Raw genomic sequence first — 6,107 nt, 5'->3', positions numbered from 1 at the left:
CATGCCATCATCATTAACTCGCAGGTCAAAGTGAAAGTGACTCTGGAAAGGGTATCCTAAACCCCACATACTTATTTTACAAGCACTCCCTTGCATCTCCTTGCTCCTCTGCACCCATTGCTGTGATCAGCTGTGCCAGTGACCTTGGAGAATGGCGATGTCACGTTCCCTGGTCATGTGACAGTGTTAGCAGTCAATGACAAGGTCCAGGCATTGTCACAGGTAGGGTTGCCACCTCATCCCTTTAAACGGTTCTGTGGCTGATTCAGGTGGTAATTAAACTCACTCTGTGCCTTATCTGCATTTAATTAGCCTCAGAACCTGTGTAATTCAAAGGTGTTAGGGTTTAAAGGGATGAAGTGGAAACTCTATGTCCGGCCTATGGCAAAATGACGGCCAAGAAGTTGTTCAGTTATCCTGACTGGGCATCATATGATGTCCAGCAGGATAAGCAGCGATCCCGTGCCCTATGGAATGTGCATTGCAGCGATCGGTGGTGCGGCATGTCAGTCTGACACACCGCATCACTGATCTCGGCAAAGAGCCTCTTTACCACGCGATCAGCCGTATCCAATCATGGCTGATCACAATGTAAACAGGAAAAGCCGTTTATCGGCTTTTCCTCACTCGCATCTGACAGACGCGAGTAGAGGAGAGCCGATCAGCGGCTCTCCTGACAGGGGGGTCAATTGCCTATCCAGGACCACCAGAATGCCGCCAGGACCACCAGGGATGGCCACCACACAGAACCACCAGGTATGCCGCCCTAGACCACCAGGGATATGCCAATTAATTCCAAGTAGCTGTCAATCAGTGCCAATTAAAAATGCCCACCAGTGCCACCAGTGATGCCTATAAGTGCAATATATCAGTGCCAGCCATTAGTGCCCAGCAGTGCCTCCTATCAGTGAAACCCATAAGTACCCATCAGTGCCACCTATGAGTGCCCATCAGGGCTGCCTATCAATGCCCATCAGTGCTGCATATCAGTGCCACTCCTCAGTGCCAGCTACGAGTGCCTATCAGTGCCATCTCATTAATGCCACCTTATCAGTGCCCTTCAGTGCAGCTTATCAGTGCCCATCAGTGAAGGAGAAAACTTACTTTTTTACAAAATTTTATAACAGAAACAAAAAAAAATTTCTGTCTTTTTTTATTTGTTTAGCAAAAAATAAAAACCGCAGAGGTGATCAAATACCACCAAAAGAAAACTCTATTTGTGGGAACAAAATTATAAAAATGTTGTTTGGGTACAGTGTAGCATGACCGCGCAATTGTCATTTAAAAAGTGACAGCGCTGAAAGCTGAAAATTGTCTTGGGCAGGAAAGGGGGGTAAATGCCCGGTACTGAAGTGGTTAAACTGCCCAGCTGCACCAAATAGGGATTACTTTGACACAGCCAGCCAGCTTAAATATGTATTGCAATAAGTGTGAACTAAAAAAATATATATATTTTATTGCAAAGTTTGCTAGGGAAGGTGCGTTGCAGTGTGCGGAGGGTTCATCCAGAATTTCTAGTGTTAATATGTGGTCACACCCCTTTAGCACCTGATGAATTATATACATGGAGAAGCTATTGGGATCTGAGCACAGGTATATTTTTCTTCTGTTGCATTGAAGACCAGTGGCTGTGGCCAGACCCGGGACTTATGTTTTCCAGACCCGGGACTTGTAGCTCTCCTACAACTTGTGTCTATTTGTCCCATATTGGCACTGTATCCAATGTAGCATTTGTATTTTGAAAAGTAGAATTGGACTGTCCAGAGAGGGATTACTTTGATGCTATTGGCCAGCTTAAAGTGGTTGTACACCCTGTACAACCACTTTTACCTACAGGTAAGCCTATATTAAGGCTTACCTGTAGGTGCTTGAAATATCTCCTAAACCTCCACGGCTTAGGAGATATTTACTAAAAAGACGAGCGCCGATGACTACGGTGCATGCGTCGATGTCATCAGCGCGTGCGCCCTTTAGAAAGGGCACAATTTTTTCATCAATTTAGGCCAATATGTATTCTGCTACATATTTTTTGTAAAAAAATAAACCCCAACAAGCGTATATATGGATTGGTTTGTGTAAAAGTTATTGTGTCTACAAACGATAGATTTATGGACGTTTTATTTTTTATATTGTTTTTACTAGTAATGAGCAATCAGCGATTTTTAGCGGGACTGTGACATTGTGGCGGACAAATCTGACACTAAGTGACACTTTTTAGGGACCGATGACACAATACAGTGATCAGTGCTAAAAAAAATGCACTGCCACTGTACTAATGACACTGGCAGGGAAGGGGTTAACACCAGGGGTGATCAAAGGCTTAAGTGTGCTCTTAATGAGTGATTTCTAACTGTGGAGGGAATGCTGACACTGGAGGAAACCAGAGATCTGTGTTTCTGCTTAGCAGAAACACAAGATCTCCATTTTCCTCTCTGGTAGAACGGCGATCTGCCTTGTTTACATAGGCAGATCGCTGTTCTGCTTCTCCTCGTAAGGATCGGTGGGTCCTGACGGCCATCGCAGCTGCCTGACCTGCTGATTGGCTCCCGCTGTGTCCAAGCGTGCGCCCCAGAGCAGGGAAAAACTATGACGTACAGGTACGTGAATTTGCGCTAAAGGCCGCCCTGCCGCAGTATATGTACGAGGGGCGGTCCTCAACCACTTCCCACCCGGCCAATGTACATTTACGGCCGGGTGGGAGCCCCCTCCTTCTGATAGGACATTCAGGAACGTCCTTCAGAAGGAGGGGGATCGCGCGCGCGTGCCCGCGCAGCGGCGCGATCCCGATGTGCTCTTGTCACCGGACACGGCGCATCTTAGATCGGCAGGAGGGCTCTGTGATTGGCCCTCCTGATCACATGACAGCTGTGTCCAATCACAGCTGTCATGTGATGTAAACAAACAGCCGGTTGCTAGGCAATCGGCTCCTCTCCTCACACAGAAGTCATCGCTGAGGAGAGGAGAGCAGATCGCTGCAGCCGGCTGATGATCAGTGAGTATGAGCTGTTTTTACAGCTTTTTACTAACTGATCACCAGTCTAGTGTAAACACACATCACCACACAGTGTAAACACACATGTCAACACAATACACATGTCACCACACATGTCCCCAAAACACACATGTTCCCAAATAAAAAAACACATGTCCCCCACATATGTCCCACTAAAATCACATGTCCCAATGATTATCTGCACACATATGTACGTGATCACCTGCACACATCTGTACATGATCATTTTGCGTACATAGATCACACGAACCAATTATTATACACTTAACGGAATTTTTTTTACCAAAAACATGTAGCAGAATACATTTTGGCTTAAATTTATGACAAAATTTGATTTTATTGGATTTATTTTAAAATAGAAAAAAGAAAATATAGTTTTTTTCCAAATTTCCGCTTTTTTTGCGCTTATATCGCAAAAAATAAAAAACGGAGTAGTGAATAAATACCACCAAAATAAAGCACTATTTGTGCGAACAAAATGATAAAAATTTAATTTGGGTACAGCGTAGCATGATCGCGCAATTGTCATTGAAAGTGCGAGAGCGATGAAAGCTGAAAATTGGGCTGGGAAGGAAGGGGGCGAAAGTGCCCTGTATTGTAGTGGTTAAGTAGTTAAAGAGGGTGCATGGCAAGGATGTGGAATTCCCTTCCACAGGTGGTGGTCTCCGATAGTTTAAAAAAGCTATTAGATAAGCACCTGAATGACCACAACATACAGGGATATACAATGTAATACTGACATATAATCACACACATAGGTAGGATTTGTGTCTTTTTTCAACCTCACCTATTATGTAACTGTAATGCCCCATACACACGGTCGGATATTGCGACCACAAAATCCGTCTGATTTTTTCAGACGGATTTTGGCCGTAACTTGTGTTGCATACACACGGTCATACAAAGTTGTCGGAAAATCTGATAGTTTTGAACAAGGTGACGTCAACCACGTACTATAAACGGGCCAGTAGCCAATAGCTTTCGTCTCTTAGTTTATTCTGAGCATGCGTGGCACTTTATCCGTCGGAATTATCTACACACAATCGGAATTTATGCGATCGGATTTTGTTGTCGGAAAATTTTAGATCCTGCTCTCAAAATTTGTGCGCCTGAAAATCCGACGGAAAAAGTCCAATGGAGCCCACACACGGTCGGCTTTTCCGACAACATGATCCATTCGCACATTTTCCGTCGGAAAATCCGACTGTGTGTATGGGGCATAACTATGTAACTATGGCCACCAGTGATACTGTATATACTGATACTGACACCGGTGATACTGTATATAGCCTATATAGTAAAAAAATTAAAAAGGCCAACCCGAAGCTAAAGACCTTTAGCCCTCGTTCACACCAGTGCAAACTGTCATGGGATTTGACTGTTCCAAATCCCATGAAACGAGGCACCCCATTGCTGGCAATGGAATCGGTGAAATCACCGCAACTCATGTCACAGCACCTTTAAAAAAGGTTCCTGCACTACTTTTCTCTGATTTCATTCTGACTTGCATAGACTTCTGTTAAATAAAGTCACAAGCTGCAATGAAATTGTAGGTGCAAATCACACTAATCGACGGCTTTGAAATCGCGATGAAGTAGCGCAATTTCAAAGCCGCACTGGTGTGAACCAGGGCTTAAAGCGGAGGTCCACCTTAAAGTGGACCTTCCGCTCATTGGAATCCTCCCCCCCTCCGGCACCACAATTGGCACCTTTCAGGGGGGAGGGGGGTGCAGGTACCTGTACAGTACAGGTATCTGCACCCACTTCCGGGATAGCTCTCTGCGGAAAAGGGCATAGATTCTGCAGAATCTACGCCCCTTTCCGAAAGTCCCCCTCTGCCTGCTGGGAAACACACAGATCCCAGAGGCAGCAGGTCCATCCTTATTGCGCAGCGAGACTCGCGCATGTGCAGTAGGGAACCGGGAAATGAAGCCGAAAGGCTCCACTTCCTGATTCCCATACCCAAGATGGCGGCGGCAGCACCCGAGATACGATCGAGAGATCGGCTTCGGGTGACGACATCGCGGGCGCGCTGGGCGGGTAAGTGTCCTTATTTTAAAAGTCAGCAGCTGCAGTATTTGTAGCTGCTGGCTTTAAAAAAAAAAAAAACGGCGGAACTCCCGGCGGACTCCCGCTTTAAAGATCTTTACTGAGATCCTAACTGCAATGATATCCTGTTTCCTAGGGTATCACCTTGCATGATTGTCAGTGATGGCTGCAATATAAGCCCTACCTCCCAAATAAGCCCTACCCTGTTTCCCCCAATATAAGACCTAGCGTGATTGTCGATGATGGCTGCAATATAAGCCCTACCTCCCAAATAAGCCCTACCCTGTTTCCCCCAATATTAGACCTAGCGTGATTGTCGTGATGGCTGCAATATAAGCCCTACCCCCCAAATAAGCCCTACCCTGTTTTCCCCAATATAAGACCTAGCGTGATTGTCGGTGATGGCTGCAATATAAGCCCTACCCGCCCTACCCTGAAAAGAAGACCTACAAGGACTAGGGCTTATTTGGGGGGGGGGGTAGGGCTTATATTGCAGCCATCGCCGACAATCACGCGAGGTCTTATTTTTGAGGAAACAGGGTAGCATCATACAGACAAAAGAGAGAAAAAAAAACACCTAACTTTCAGAGATACAAAGTTCTCCTTTCTCAAGGTGATTCTGGACTTCTGGTCATTGATTTTATCAATAAATACCTGGCAGAGAAACTATGTTTCCCACAAATAAAACCTTTCAATTCTAGTTGATTATTGTCCCATGCAATACCTTGATTTCAGCTAAAGGAGCTGTCAGGGAGGGGTTAAATATCTTGCTTAATTAAAATCTTATGTATATCTGCTGCACTATGATGACCTTCACCCGCTTCATTTTATTATACTCTTGTAAGTAAGCAGTGTAGTAATAAACTTTAAAAAAAGTTAACGCTTTTATTCTGCAGGGAGTTTCCATGCATTCATCAGCCTGCCAAGCGTGCCGCCTGCCAAGCTGATCATGTGATTTTTTTTTTTTTAAATGCCATTTAGTATGAAGAACAGAGCTGATTTCCCGGAAACCATACTCTACAGTTACGCCTGCTTTGTATTGTGC

Source organism: Lithobates pipiens, unplaced genomic scaffold (assembly GCF_037356315.1).
Source record: "Lithobates pipiens isolate NorthernLeopardFrog02 unplaced genomic scaffold, aLitPip1_a1.2 Scaffold_1, whole genome shotgun sequence".
Lineage (NCBI taxonomy): Eukaryota > Metazoa > Chordata > Amphibia > Anura > Ranidae > Lithobates > Lithobates pipiens.
This window is presented reverse-complemented; position numbering follows the sequence as displayed.